The 16,411-nt window shown below is 44.6% G+C and overlaps 1 long non-coding RNA gene across 1 annotated transcript in view; it reads left to right on the top strand.

Moving 5' to 3' along the window:
- Positions 1-16,105, top strand: part of LOC308569778 — a 94,827-nt gene extending 78,722 nt beyond the window's left edge. The window contains exon 2 of the long non-coding RNA XR_014000844.1: positions 15,781-16,105. This is a non-coding gene — a long non-coding RNA (uncharacterized lncRNA). The remainder of the gene's footprint in view (positions 1-15,780) is intronic.
- The last annotated feature ends 306 nt before the right edge of the window (positions 16,106-16,411 follow it).

The raw sequence follows: 16,411 nt of genomic DNA on the forward strand, positions 1-16,411 counted from the left end.
GACCAATTGAAATGGAAATAGGCAGGGGCGACTTTCACTACATTCAGTGGGGCTTGGATTACACCGAATAAAGGCAGTCTTTTAAAACAACGTCCCATTTTAGAGCGGTTGTCGAACGCCTAAATTCACTATTAGAAATCCCCAAAAAGGCACTCTCATTCCACCGGCGTTTTAGGCGAACTCTTCTAACTGTCCCTCCTGGGCAAATATGGGCTCTATCCTTAAGACATTACTTAAACGCTTTGTTTGAATTTCGGAACGAATCTGGTGTGCACAAGAGGCATGGGAAATGTGAGGTTTGGGCTTTGGCATTGTGTTGCCATTAGAGATGCAAAAGCAACGCTTGTGGACAGGTTCTCAACTCAGGGGACACATCCTCCTCCAGGGCGTGGGCGCCCTTCGGACAAAAAGGGGAGCTACTCATGAGTAATTCCGGTTGAATTGTGCCCCTGGCCAGTGGCAAAAATCTCCCTCCGATAGGAATGGGCCGCGGCTGCACACTTGATTTGCTTATTAAACTTAGCTACAATATTTATATACATATTGTACAGTAGTAGAAGTTTCCACTGGGAAGCAACCATCTCCTCTCCAAATCACCCCTTCCAAGGCTTGCGCTTCGTTGAACTAAAGTAATTTACAGTTGACTGGCCCTGCTTCGGATGGCGCTGTTAGCATTTTCCAGAGGCCCCGGGCTTTGGGGCGGAATCTGACACGCACCAACTGTATGTCTGTATACCTCAAGCCCAGTTGAAAAGCTAAGAAAAGAGGGGTTCCCCTGTGCTGATAGTTGCGCAGCAGATCTGAATCTCCGGGAGCAACCATGAGTTGCAACAGGGTTTCTAAGGAGGAAAAGTGGTGCCTTCATTTCGACTAGGATATTGGGCACATACGGAGAGCGAGAGTGGGGAGAACAGTTAAATGGTTAAAATGCCCTGCCCTGGTTAGTTCCGTTTGCACGCACGGGCTGGGGTGTCCAGTCTTCCCCTCCTTTTCCGCAGGGCAAGACGCTGCCATACTGTCGATTCTTTTCGAAGCCGGAAAACCATTTGCTTTAAGACTTGGTTATGACTTGCTTAAGACTCTGTTGTCTTTCTGCTCCGCCCGGTTTGATCAACCGATTCTACCGGCCTTTTACAAAAGCTGGCGGCTGTCATCAAATGCTGGGGGCCCCCTCACCCGGATTCCGGCAAGCAGAACAAGGGACCCGCTTGCTTTGGCCAACTATGCTGGGTAAGCTTTCGGACTGCGCGTTCTTCTTCGCGCACAACCATGATGGAGATGAGCACTTGTTTTAAGACGCTTTTAAAATACAGTCACAACCACTGGAGCCAGATGCCCAAGACATGCCAGGCAGCTGCGGTTCCTGCAGCTCTACGCGCCAACAGCGCCACTTCCCTCGCTAGCTATGGCAGCTTCTCGCAGAGGCCAAGATCCAGGACCCGGTTAAACCCAAGTGTCTCGTTTCCAAGGCGCGTGTGACACACCAGTGGCATTCCTGAAGACAGTGGAGAAAGGGGCTAAGAAGCGATTGTTTTGGGGAGAAAGCTGGCTGCCCAAATCAGTACTGCGTCTGCACCTGGTCGGGCTATTGGATCGGACAACGGGAGAGGGGGGACGGACCTGCCCAGTGGTTAAGGGTTTCGCTTTCAGTTCAGCAACTTTCTAGTCCTCGACGTTCAACCTACGTTTACACCCATAAGTCATGAGAGGGATTTTTTTCTTACCCTTCCAGGAGTAACAAATTAGACGACCCTGACTCCCGCAATGCTTTAATCCGAGGCTTGTTTGCTACTCAGCCGTCAGTTCTGATCTTAGTAAAATCCCTGTTCTTATAATATACAAAAGGGGAAGTGAAAAGGGCCCTTTTGGGGATGGGGGGTATTATCCCAAGCAACCCAGTGACCTAAGCCTCTGCCCCCCCTCCTCTTTCTGTGTCTCTCCCCGCCCCAGCTCCGTATCCTTTCCTAGGTCAGTGTGCAAAACGAACTATTAGGGGAAGCTATTGATCGCCCATCGCGAGGGCTCCCCTTTCCTATTCAGCCGGCCCGGCGTAATGAATTCGTCCATTTGAAAACATTACAAGGAATATTGGAGATTGACTGGGAGAGGAAGTGACACTTGACCCCTTTCGGATCCAGCCGCACCCGGCAGCAGAGGAGAGGGGAAAGAGCGCTTTCAAAATACGAGTCTACCCTGCTGGGAGGCAGCAAGCGCGCCGCCGATCTCTCCTCTTCCCTCGCTCCCTCGTCGCCGCCTTTCAGTCAGAGCTAGTGAGTCGGCAAAGCTCAGCAGTCCTGCCTGGGTCGGGAAAGGCTGCTGCAACAATGCGCGGCCCAACAACAGCCAAACCGCAGAGAGATTGTGTGGTGGCGGCTAGGTGGAAGCACTTCCCGCTCCCACTCACCAGGATCGTGGCCAGTTCTGGATGGGGCGCCGCTCTTGGCGCAAAAGATGCACGGCCAGGCATTCAGAGAGCAAGAAACCCAGAAGCCTGCGGAGCAAACGACGGCTTCCCTGAGTCACCCCAGGCAGCGGGTTGCCAAGGCGCATCACTGCCCGCAGAAAGGAGGCGGCAACTTGGCTCCTGCCTCTTTGCTGCAGGGAGGAGCGGGTCTTCCACTGGGGTGCCTGCCTGGCTGGAGGCAGAAGCCCGTGCCCTGCCTTGCACGCGTGATGCCCTCACATCCTGCCAGTTCCTCGCTCAGACAAGAGGGTCTTGCTCTCCCTCCCGCCCATTACTCAGGTCGGAGTAGGGCTGAGCAGTTAGGCAGCAATCCTATACACCTAACCTGAGAATAAGCCCTATCGAACTCCATGGGGTCTGCAGAGGACTGCAGTGTTGGTGGATTTAGTTTGCATCGCTCGTGGAACCCTCTGCAAACCGTGCATTGTATTTATGTGTATTGAAAACATGTCCAATATATGGCGGGGTGGGCTGGGCTTACTTTCTAAGTACGGTAATTTGGAGTGGCGCTCACTGGATTGCTTTCTAAAAATAAGAAAACCGCACCCCAAAATACTTCAGGGAGCAAAGGACCCGGCCTGTGCTCCAGTCTACGAGGCATGCCAGGGTTCTGGCATCCCTTAACAGAGGAGATTTGTTGGGACCCAGTTTCACCCCAGATTTTGCGTCTTGGCCAGGCCTTGAGCTTGCAGCGGTTAACTACGGCAGGGAGGGAGGCGTGCAGCCACATTGCCCACACCCCAGCCTTCGCCAATCTGGGGCCTTTTAGCCGTCAGTGGACTACAAGTCCCATCGGTCCCTGCTGGGCCTGGCTGTGGCTGGTGGGAGTTGCGCGCGCATGGACATCAACAGGCGTCGGAACTCTATCTCCTCCTTCCAAGGAGATTTGGGTCCTCTGTATGCATCTAGCCGGGTTATCTGTGGCAGTACCCCTCTCCTTTTTGCCAGTCTAAAGGTCAAACTGTACGCTTGATTTTCTCTGCTGGATTTCAGATCCCTTTCCCCAGTTAAACAATTTGGAGAGGTGCACGCTCGTTCCGTAGAGGGCTCGGATCCGGCGAGTTAAAGCGAGGTCCAGCCGTCCAATTTTGTACAGTCGGGAGGACGCAGGTTGAATTTGTTAAAAGAACATCCCCCCGGTGCTGGTTTTCTTTAAAAAGTAAACAAACACTCGTTTTGGCTAACATTGAATTATCCACTCAGTCTCCTACCCCCCAAAGTTATTCTGACTGAACTAATCGACATGACACCTCGTTTCGCAAAAATCCAATTAATTAGAAAGAAAAGCAGAACGTTCTCGCCTCTCTTAAGCTCTTCCCCAACCTGCAGGAGTGGCGTCAAAAGAGTATTTCTTGCTGTTGGCCAGTAATTTCAGCCCCTCTTTATCCAGGAGACGACACCTATTCACTTCCAAGTCCTATTCAATGTGCTCGGCCCTATCTTTAAATGCCAAAGAATATCCTTCAGAGCCACATAGTATCCTTGACAGGGGTGGAAAACCAGTGGTCCTACAGATGTTGCTGGAGCGCACAATCTCTGAAGGTGGTCCATGCTCACAGCTGGGGCTGATGAGATTTGCAATCCAGCCATACCTGGAGGAGAATCATGGGCTCCCCACCCTTGTCAAAATCTCTGAGGCCCTTTTCTAAGTTCCTTCCTTATTGGAGACACTTTACACAGTAACAAAGGAAAGGGTCTTTTCTGTGGTGACACCTTGACTTTTGAATGCCTTCCCAAGAGAGTTAACAAGTGGTGTTGCCATAACAATATTTTCAGCTTTTCATTTGCCCAGGCAGTTAAAATGGCTATGTTAATTGTCATTGACGCTTCTCATATTGCTAATTGATTGTGAACATTGATGATGATGGTTTTGGATTTGTATATATGGCATGAGCAGGTTTATCCATGCCCCTTGTATACTGCCCTAGGGTCTGTTTAGATGAAGGCTGGTCTAGAAATATTTTAAATAACTTAATAATAAAATAAGAAAGTTGTTTGGTTGCTCACCGGAACACCACACCCCTGCCCAGTTCAGCTAAATATTTCGCTATGTGAATCAGCCTGTTTCTGTGACCTGAGTTATCCGACCAGGTACCACTGGAACTTTTGAGTGCACAAGAGGAGTTAAGGTCATATTTTCTTTTTAAAATATATATTTTAATTAAATTTTACATAACAAAATTCAATTTAAACATATCAATCACCTTTACATTTAGGATTCTCAGAATCCCTTGACGTCCCCCTGCCCTTCTCTGGTTTCCATTGTCCATCTCTTTTTATTCAACTTATCCTCCCCCCGCCCAAACTTATTGTATCTATTATTAACTTTTCCAGTATATATACTTACCTGGCAGGGGAGACACCTTGATCATGAAGGAGGTTTTCCCAGGGTGAGGCTCATCCATTGCACTGCGGGTGTGCTGACCCCTGCGATTTCCCCAAATGCGGGAAACTCGACTGCATAATTTGTGGTAGTGGGGGATAAGAAAAAAACAAACAAACAAAAAAAAAACTTTTCCAGTATATTTTGTCTTTTACAAGTATTAGTCTAATCCTGCCAAAGTTTTTAACTGTTTACAATGCTCTCTTGAATAGACTATAAATTCCCCCCCATTCTTTCCTAGTCTCTGATTCGCCCGGTCAATTTCGCCATTTCGGCATAGTCCATCATCTTTATCAGCCATTCTTCTCTGGTTGGAAATTTGTCTTCTTTCCATCTCTGGGCCAGTAGTATTCTTGCTGCTGTCATCGCATACATAGTCTTTTCTGCTCTTTCGGAATCCCTGTACCTATACAGTGGTGCCTCGCAAGACGAAAAGAATCCGTTCTGTGATTCTCTTCGTCTAGCGGTTTTTTCGTCTTGCGAAGCAAGCCCATTGAAGGATTAGCGGATTAGCGCTATTAGCGCTATTAGCGGCTTTTAGCGGCTTATCTGCTGATCGGATCAGCTGATAAGCGGCTTAGCGGCTTAGAAAAAGGGGGGGGGAAGGAAAAAAAAACAGAGGAACTCGCAAGACATTGTCGTCTTGCAAAGCAAGCCCATAGGAAATTCGTTTTGTGAAGCACCTCCAAAACGGAAAACTCTTTCGTCTAATGAGTTTTCCGTCTTGCGAGGCATTCGTCTTGCGGGGCACCACTGTAATACCTAACAAAAAAGCCTCTGGTTTTTCCACAAATGTTATTTTAAACATTTTTTTCAACTCATTATATATCATTTCCCAGACTGCTTTTGCTACCTTGCACGTCCACCACATGTGATGGAAAGTGCCTTCTTTTTCTTTACATTTCCAACATACGTTAGAAGCAGTTCTATACATCTTTCTATACATCTTTGCTAGTTTTACCAGTGTTAAGTACCATCTATACATTATTTTCATATAATTTTATTTCAATGAGCAGCATGCCATCCAAATCTATTGTCATGACCTTCAAGGTCTAAAATACCTGTGCTTTTCAAAGTTATCTATTCCTTTAGCCAGCAGAGACAGGACACCTCATAATACAATTTTAAATCTGACAAAGAAAAGTCCCCTCTTTCTTTATCATCTGTTAATAATTTATATTTAATCCTTGGTTTCTTCCCTTGCCAGATGAATTTAGTTTTATCTTTTTGCCATTGCTTGAAGTGTCCCTCCCCACTGGCCACATGTATTGTCTGAAACAAAAAACAACATTCTTGGCAATACATTCATCTTTATAACAAAAACCTTTTAATTTTCCATTCAATTTCTTTGTTCACTAACATTGAAAATTGTGCCTGTAACATTTTTATGTTATGTTTTATTGTGTCCTTTCCAGGTTTCTTAATCAACTCTTTTTCATTTTTTATCAGTTCCTCTATAATTTCTCCCCACCCCTTCTCAAATTCTTTTTTGGTATGCACTTTGCTGAATAAAAAAAGCCTCTCATTACTGCTTTGCTTGTATCCCATACAATATTTCGTTCTGTCCCTTTATGCAAATTCAATTCAAAATAGTCCTTCAGGATTTCCCCCACTTTTTGCATAGTTACATGGTTGTCTAGAAGACTTTCATTTAGCCTCCACCTGAATGTGGAGTTTTCTTCTCCTTTTAACTCTGGTAACAGTGGGTTGTGATCTGATAAGGTCTTTGGTTGTATTTTGGTTCTTTTTCTCAATGTTAACTCATTTGATAGCCATATCAAGTCAATCTTCTGGCAGACTGATTTGGCTTTGATTAATGGGTATATTGTCTTTCAAATGGGTATCTAAATCACCAAACATCAGTCAATTTTAAATTCTCCACCAAATTGAAAAAAGTCAGAGGTAGTCTTCCTTCTTTTGAATCCATTTTTCTTATTGTCCTATCCATTTCTAATGAGACTACCCTGTTTAAGTCACCCATTAAAATTATTTTTTGATCCATGAAATCAAACAATTTTTCTTCCAATTCTTTATAAAATTCCAATAGTTTATCATTTAATGTGTAGATTCCAATTATCAATCCCCCCCACCTTGTAATGTTATCTCATTAGCAATCATTCTTTCATCCTCATCTTTAAATAGCTCTTTGGGGTTGTATTTGTCTTTTACATAAATTACCACACCTCGTTTTTAGAATATTAAACATCATTTCATATCAACAGTCAAATAATGCAAACTATCAACTGACAGGTATCAGATAGTGAAATCAAACATCATAACCAATATTGTGAAAACATTCAAAGAACATTCAAGCACCTGGAATTTTTTTGGTATCAACCTTTATAAAGGATAAAGCAGGGTATAAATTCATTTCAGCTCCATGAACCCCATTCAAAAGTCTATGAGAGATGCTCAGAGGCAATTGTAAGGGCCTTTTGGGGAAATGATCACATTTAAATGAACTCCCCTTTCACATTTAGCTGTTCCTTAAAGAAGGAAGGTGATCTGGAAAATCCCCATCGTGGCCTTCTTAGGAAGGAACCCACCACTGACCACCTGGGGAAATCTTCTGGAGCGGAACTCATATTACCTTAACTTGCGGGGGGGGGGGGGGAGATGTTTGGAAGCTGTAGGGAAGCAGCAGTAGCAGCACCCCCTCTTCTTCCCAGAGCTGAAATGTTCATTTCCAGGCTGATTAATTAGAATGATGTTGTGCCCCACCCTCCCATCATTATTAGCTACACTGGCTTCTGATTAATTAGGCACTGGAATTTGGAGTCATATATTCGTTAGCAGATTGCCTGATTTTGTTTTTCTAAAAATATCCATGGGGGACCTTTTCCTGAGGAGCTTCATGGAAATTTTCTAACACACACCTCCTTCCCAGCTTGTTTTTTCTTCCTCTTTTTGCAAGCTGCTTCCCCCAACCAGCAAGGAACCATCCTAATGACTGGAGAAAGGCAACCAGTGCCTTTTGTGCTCTTGAGGCCCTCAAAGTCATTTTTGTCATGTGGTTGCGGAGAAAAGAGCCCAGCCATGCAGCAGGAATCATTATTCTTGGTAAGATCTTGACCTCCTTGCAGTCAAGGAGGACTGCTCTCTTTAGGGCTATAGCCATGACCAGTACCCAGCACCATCCAAATGCCACATACCAGGGGTGGAGAAACCTTAGCAGATCAAGGGCCAGGTTCCTAACTCGCAGGGAAGTCTACTTAAGGAGGGGGTGCACAACTGCCTCCTTCAAGGGAGATTGTACTGCTCCCTTCTCAACTGAAGCATCCCCCTGGATCCATCTAGTCAACCCAAGTTTGTCATTCCCCTTTTCTGGGAATGATGAGAGTAGGCATACAATAGCATAGCTTCCCTACCACTGGCCTACCCAGTGGTACAAAGTCAAGAAATAAAGCCAAAAAACAACAGCTGGAGAGTATCTGTTAACCATTTCCATGGTTCCCTTCATCCCATCTTAAGTAACAATGGGGGGCTGTATCACAATTCCTACTTCTGTTCTTTGAAGCCATTGACAAGAAGCTGATAGGCCTATAATTACCGTATTTTTCGCTCTATAAGACGCACCAGACCATAAGATGCACCTAGTTTTGGGAGGAGGAAAACAATAAAAAAATATTCTGAATCCCAGAAGCCAGAACAGCAAGAGGGATCACTGCACAGCGAAAGCAGCGATCCCTCTTGCTGTTCTGGCTTCTGGGATAGCTGCGCAGCCTGCATTCGCTCCATAAGACGCACACACATTTCCCCTTACTTTTTAGGAGGGAAAATTGAGTCTTATAGAGCAAAAAATATGGCAAGTTTGCTTAGTAGCTCTGGGACACCCTTCGGATGTGTTTGGGAATATTGTCTGAATTCCTATGTGTGCTTGGTGGCATTTATATTTCCATAATTTGCCAGAAAGCTGAAACCACCACAGGATAGCAGGGTGTTTGCCAGGTGCTAAAAGTGACACCAGAAACCAGGTTGATGCCCTTGGTGGCACAGGCCCATTTCCCTCTAGGAGGTTTGGGGTTCGTGTGATGCCTTTGGCGAGGCAGCTCAGGAATAGTGGAGCTTAAACATCTTCCTTCCCCACTCCAGGTGTTCAAGCTGCTTCTCCAACTGACCAGTACAATGAAGCAAGACACATTTCCTCTGGATCCAATAAAGAATTTTGCAGATCAGAGAAGAATATGCAAACATTTTTTTCCAGAGCCCAAAGTGGAAGTAAACTTAATTTTTCATTCAGTTACTGAAGCAATTAATTTTTTCTCCCCTGGTAGTCCCCACCCATTAGCAGTCTCAGTACAGAATAAATCTTTCCCTTTTGTAATCTTTCCCAGATGTTTGCTATTCACTTCTATTGAAGCTTCTGCTTCCAGAGTGCCTCCGTTAAAACGCATTTAGCCAGCAGATACAACATCTGCCACATTCTTCTTCACCTGTGCCTCCAAGGTAAAGCCCCTTGCTTTCAGGCTTTGAAATAAGCATCTATTTTCCCCCTTTATGGGCTAAACTAATATACCTGTACACAATGACTTGCAATTAATTTCAAAACCAGACTTTTCAGACAGGCCAACAGATTGCTCAGTTAGGGCTGGGCTCAGTTCAGCTGCTGATATACAGCAAAGGTGAAGGGAGACTAATCCAATCCTCACAGTGTCTTCTGCACCACCAGGCCAAAGGGCATTGGGGTCTTCAGCACAGCACAATTGGGCCTCCCTACATTATCCTCACAAGAAGTCCGTGAGGTAGGTTAGGCTTGGAGGCAGTGCCTGGCCCAGGGTCCCCCAGTGTATTTCATGGCAGAGCAGTGATTTGAACCCAGGTCCTAGTCCAACATTCTAAACACTATGCCACACTGGCTCTGTCACACCACAATACTCATTCTCTCATCTCTATAGCATGGAAGTGTGGCATCTGAATATAGACTGCATTTTTAATCAAGGCATATATTGGCTTATATCTTGATCAGGTTCCTAAATTAAATGGGCTTAGATTTTCAAATGTTTCATGCCAGGCAAGAAGGCCAGCTATTTTTAGAGAACCTTGACAGTGTTTTCCTCCTAGACAAGAGACGCCATCCTGATATATTAGTTGTCAGACATTTGTTTAGAAACCTTCAAATGAAGGAGATCTTTCAATGTTTATGTGAACCCAAGGTCTCTGACATCTGTTCAAGATAAAATTTTAAAATTATTAACCATTTGTTTTAGAAGGCAATAGGGCAAGGAAGGCAAGAGGTGAGCTGGTAATTAAGATTCCTTGTTGAGACACATGTAAGATATATTACTACTTATTTGTCATTTATAGATGTAACAATATATAGCTCTTTGTGTTCCATATAAGGACAGGAGGATATGAGTGTATCTTAAAATTGGTTATAGCAATCAGCCAATAGGAAATTCAAGCAGGCTGATTGAACAGAGGCAGCCACAGGAGGAGCAAAGGGGGGTGGATTAAGGAAATATAAGGGCTGGCCATAATGGCAGGAGGCAGGCCAGAGCTTGGTAACCATATACCACTGTGCCTCTTATTTATTTGTCTGACAAATAAATTATTATTTAATTTCTCTGTTGCTGCGTTGAATATTTCATTCCAGCTAAGCGTTAACCACAAGCAGGGTGCTACATTTTATGGTGCCTGCGACTCGGATCAGTGGTCTGCTGGAACGCAGCTCCTTCGCCTCACTGGGCGGGGTACAAGAGAGAAGACAACTGATTGCCTACCCAAGCGCGCACTGGGAAAAATTTTTCCAGGGGAACGCAGCAGTCTCGTCTGTCTGATACCCTGCCCACCGACGGCGACGGACCGGGGGGGGACCAGAGAAATAAACAGGGAACCAGCTAAGGGTAAGTGCACTAAGGGGTTTTGGCCCTCCAATTAATTGGGAGGAAGAGAAGTCCTGATCAAACTTCTGCGTCTCAGTAAAGGGGAACTGAGTACGCTAGGTGGCTGGGTATATCAGATGGTGGTCTGGTGGGGGAAAAGGGAAGAATGGGAGGTAGTGTGTGGTGAAGTATCTGGCGCATTGCATGTGTGAGAAAGTACAATGTGTAGCTGACCTAAGTGTGGAGTGAGTACTACTTCGTTTCCCAGTAAGGTGTGTGTGTGAGTGACTGAGTGGATACTTCACAGGGCCATACAATGGGAGTTGGGGGTTCAAAGGGGGGAAGTACACCTTTTGAATGTATGTTAAATAATTTTAAGAAAGCCTTCTCAGAGGCATTGGAGTCCTATAATGAAGCCCAAGCAGAAGTGGTTATTCCACCTGTGAGTCCCAGTAGAACTCCATCTACAGTCTCCTTTAGTGGAACAACTGATTGCCTACCCCAAACCCCTGTACATCCAAGTCCTAGAGAATTATTACAGAAGTTACAGGGAGACCTTGATCGGTCAGCAAGCAATACAGCAAGGCGTATAAAGCTGCTAAAAGAACGCCTTGGGACAGATACCATCCCCTATGATTTGAGGCCCCTAGAGCAAAGCGAAGAGAAAGATCACGTAGTAGCCCCTCTCAGAAGAGTATTTGATGCACTTGAGGAGCCTGTGCTGGTTAATGGGCAACCTGGACCACGGCCACCTCGAACTTCGATCCTCCAGTACATTCCATTCACAACTACGGATCTGATGAATTGGAAAACACCCCACCTTCCGCAGAAAAACCTCAGGCTATGATGGACTTGGTGACCTCAATAGTAAATACTCATAGTCCTACTTGGACAGATTGTCGCCAGCTCCTGAATACTCTCTTCACCACTGAGGAAAGGAGAGACATAATTGAAAAGGCACAGATATATTTGCGTGAGCAGGCCAGAGTGGGAAATATTTATAATATTGACCGTCATCTCCAGGACAACTTTCCCTTGGAAGATCCTAATTGGGATCCAAATAATGCAATTCACCTGGCCAGGCTTACCACCTATCGCCAGACGCTTGTGCAAGGTATCTGCAGGGCATGCCAGAAGCCCACTAATATGTCTAAAGTCTCAGGAGGGTAGACGTGTTACCCATAACACTGTTTCGTGTTCGGTGCACACCCACAAAAAGACTTAAGTTGTCACCTTTTGAGCTCCTGTATGGGAGGCCGCCCTCCTTTGTTCAGGATATTCCAACTGACCTCAAACAAATAAGAGACCATGTGACACAGGGACAAGTGCAATCTCTCTCCCGTGTTTTTGTCTCTCTCCCGTGTTTGTTTGTTTGTTTGTTTGTTTTATCTTAACAGGTGGGCCCTCGAGCGCACGCAGTGCAGCATTGCCGTGCCGATTCATCAGCTTCAGGCTGGCATAGCATATGGGTGAAAGAGTGGAAACGTGATCCACTTGCACCTAAGTGGCGTGGACCTTACACCGTCTTGCTCTCTACTCCAACAGCGGTGAAGGTAGCTGAGGTGACCCCCCTGGATTCATCACTCCCGTTTGAAGAAGTCCGAAGGCAGTTGGACGTGCAAAGGTGACCCCTCTAATCCTTTAAAAACTGACTCTCTCCAAAAACCCCTGTATCTAGCCCTACGGGGAACGGGCTAGGTCACGGGCAACATTAGACGACCGGCCTGCTGCAGCCACACCCTGGAAGCTGGCTGACCTGCGCACGCCTGAAGCTTGAGGAGCGTCTGAACCAGCGACTGAGAAAGGGAAGATTCTCTTATACAATTGATTGACTGCCCCCTTGTGGAACAATTATCAGAGATATTACACATTGGGGATCCTTGGGATATATGTTTTGGTCTTGGTGGTTCCCCATTTCTGTCACTGGGGGAATTATATAGGGGCTAATATTTTTATGCTATCACAATAAGGTAATCTTTTGTGGAAGGAATGCATATGCTAGACATCAACATGATTTTATTATTAATCCTGATCCCTTGGGAAGGGGAAGGGTCCTTGAATCTGACCAAATTTGCTAAATATGGATTCCGCTATGACCACAATATGTGGGTAGGTTTAGCTGAAATGGTAAGCCAATGTTGCAAATAGGACTAATTGCCTTGTTTGCTCTCTTGGGCCAGATGATTCAGAGGGAGGTATGCCCTTATTACCGATACCATTAAATGCTATTGGTATGGTAAGCGAAATGCCACACCAAACAGAAGTACAGAATTTCCCCGGATGGAACTCAACTAAACATTACGAGTTATACCTGTACAAGGGGAATTCTGTGTACATAAATCATCAGATGCAGCTGATTCTACCATGATAGGCTCTTCTCATTGCCACTATACTTGGGATTAAGAATAGTCATACCTGGGCAAACGGTACTACCTATCGAACTCGGAATACCTTGCCCTGTGCAACCCCTTTTATTCATGCATGGAAAGTGGTATGGAACATAACTGTGACAGAGAAAGGCAATCTAACATACTGCACTGTGAACTCTCTACCTCTTTTGATATTTCGCCTTATGCACTCCACATACCAAAACCCTCAGACCCGATGGTTGTGGTGGATATGTGGAGAATGGGCATACAAGAAACTCCCTTCCAAATGAAGTGGGACTTGTTTCCTGGGATGGGTATTACCACCAATGTGGATTATGCCCACTAGTTCAGCTAAGCGAACACGAAGAAACGCTGATATTTCTCATATAGCAGGAGGAAGTACCCAAAGTTGGAGCGGTACTGATGATTGGCCACCAGAGCGCATTATAGCCTATTATGATCCTGCCTCCTGGAATCCTGGTGAGCTCATACAAGGGGCACGGGATCCTATTTATAATCTAAACAGAATAATTTGATTGCAAGCAGTAGTGGAACTTGTAACCAATGTAACGGCCCAGAGTTTGAGACTTATTGCACAACAGTTGGATGAAAGTAGAGCCGCATTTTGCAGCTGAAAATGGGAATGGATTATGTACTTGCCAAGCAGGGAGGCCTATGTGGAGTCTTGAACTTGACAGGGAATGCCTGTTGCTTTAACATTTCTGATAATGGTGAGGCAATCCATGTGTTGGCCACAAAGATGGAGAGTATAGCACATGTCCCAGTACAAACAAGGGAAGGATGGGATATGGGATGGTTACCTAATGTCACAGGACTCAAAGGGATATTATTGTCTTGCTTGTTTTTCTTGACAGTAGTGGTAATGGTTTTATGTATGATGCCATGTATCATTTCATGTTTTAGAAGTACAATTAGCAAGATGATTTCGAATGAAACTCTACCTCATATCATGGCCCTATACACAGCTTTACCTTAGGAATATGATGCAGATCAAGCTATCAAGGACGCTTGGTACCAAGGTCCTTGAGCTTGAAAGGGGGGAATGTGGCATCTGAATATAGACTGCATTTTTAATCAAGGCATATATTGGCTTATATCTTGATCAGGTTCCTAAATTAAATGGGCTTAGATTTTCAAATGTTTCATGCCAGGCAAGAAGGCCAGCTATTTTTAGAGAACCTTGACAGTGTTTTCCTCCTAGACAAGAGACGCCATCCTGATATATTAGTTGTCAGACATTTGTTTAGAAACCTTCAAATGAAGGAGATCTTTCAATGTTTATGTGAACCCAAGGTCTCTGACATCTGTTCAAGATAAAATTTTAAAATTATTAACCATTTGTTTTAGAAGGCAATAGGGCAAGGAAGGCAAGAGGTGAGCTGGTAATTAAGATTCCTTGTTGAGACACATGTAAGATATATTACTACTTATTTGTCATTTATAGATGTAACAATATATAGCTCTTTGTGTTCCATATAAGGACAGGAGGATATGAGTGTATCTTAAAATTGGTTATAGCAATCAGCCAATAGGAAATTCAAGCAGGCTGATTGAACAGAGGCAGCCACAGGAGGAGCAAAGGGGGGTGGATTAAGGAAATATAAGGGCTGGCCATAATGGCAGGAGGCAGGCCAGAGCTTGGTAACCATATACCACTGTGCCTCTTATTTATTTGTCTGACAAATAAATTATTATTTAATTTCTCTGTTGCTGCGTTGAATATTTCATTCCAGCTAAGCGTTAACCACAAGCAGGGTGCTACATAAGTATTAGGTTATATACAGCTAGGAATCCCCCCCCCCCTTCATTTCATGTTTTATTGTAAACATTGACATTTTAGTAGTTTGGTGGTCCTGAGAGATAGAGAGAGAGAGAGAGAGAGGGAGAGAGGGGAGAAAAGCTATTCATACTTGAGGTTTTCATGATAGTATGTTTTTGTCTGAGCCATTTGGTTGAAAAATAAAGGGATTAGCATTGTGTGCTTTGCAGAAGACAGATTTTGTATGAGTATTTTTGGGCACCAGGTGACAGGAAGCCCTAGGATCCTAATGAACTGCCATTTCCCCTTCTTTACTGCACTTTCTCTGTTTCAAACAGCTATGTGGGAGACAAGAATCCAACAGGTTAAGCATTTTCTAGAATGGCAATTATGGAGAAAGCTTTACATTAAACAGGAAGCCTAGAAAGATTGAAAAGGACTCTGCATGGTTAACTGTGTTAAAGCAAGCATTCCCTTTATATTTTGGGAATGAAGAACTTTTGCAGGGATCAAACTCTCTGTAGATGTTTCAAGCTGACATGGACTCAATTAGTCACCAGAGGGAGCTCTTGCAAGCTGAAGAAACATTAGAATGATCATGACAAAAGGTTTCCCTTCATTTTATCAAGTTAACCCTACAGGCAAATATAAGAAACTGCAGGGCATACCATTTCAGTTGCTCAGTCAGAAGGGGCAACCTGCTATTATGATATCCACGGGCTATTACAATATTCTTCAGAATGGGAATGAGATAACAGCACTGAGGCCAGAATACATTTTGTTGGGTTGTTCAAGGACAAAGCTCTGTATGTTGGCTAAGGTTTTTAAGTTCATAAACACACCAGTTGTGAACTTCATAAACAACAAATGCTTTTCAGGGTGTAAAAAGTATTTGACAAAACCAAGACGGACAGGCTAGAAAGAATCAGATCCACACCTGCTTAAGGCTGGTTTTTTCTCAGGGACACAATCGTCTAGATATTGCTGGACTACATCTTCAAGCAGCCCCTGGCAGCAGAGCCAATGATCAGAAATTGTAACAGCAGTCCTACAACTGGAAGGCCACAGGTTCCTCCCACTGGAGATTGGTATTGGTTAGGACATCTGGGCTTGGCCTACTGTTTCCTTAAAGCATTCAGTTAGGAAGGCTATAGTCTTTTCTATTCCTGGTCTACAGCATCATTTGTTGCCATAGCTAGTGTGTATATGTTCAAACTCAGTTACCTATGTTTGCCTTCTTGTGTCCACTGGCCTCCATCAGCACTTGAATATAAAACTTCTTTCCAACAGCGGTGGAAAGTGAGTTTTCTTCCTAGTTGTTCAAGAAAGCCAGGCCTCCTTAAGTAATGGCAGTATGGTGCTCCTAGCTGATGCGGCGAGAATAGCTAATTCAGAAAGATGCTATTTAGGCAGATAACTGGCAGCCAGACCAGACCACTGGATTATTTAGCCTGGTGAGACACGCAGCTTGCTTCCATAAGGAAGATAGCCTCCATGGACTCTTCCTCGACAATACTTCCAGATTTGCGGAGTTTGTAAACCAAATTGTTTGTAAACAGGACTGTTCTTAAACCGAGGTACCACTGTACACAA

The sequence above is a fragment of the Podarcis bocagei genome (assembly GCF_964188305.1).
Source record: "Podarcis bocagei genome assembly, chromosome: 12".
NCBI lineage: Eukaryota > Metazoa > Chordata > Lepidosauria > Squamata > Lacertidae > Podarcis > Podarcis bocagei.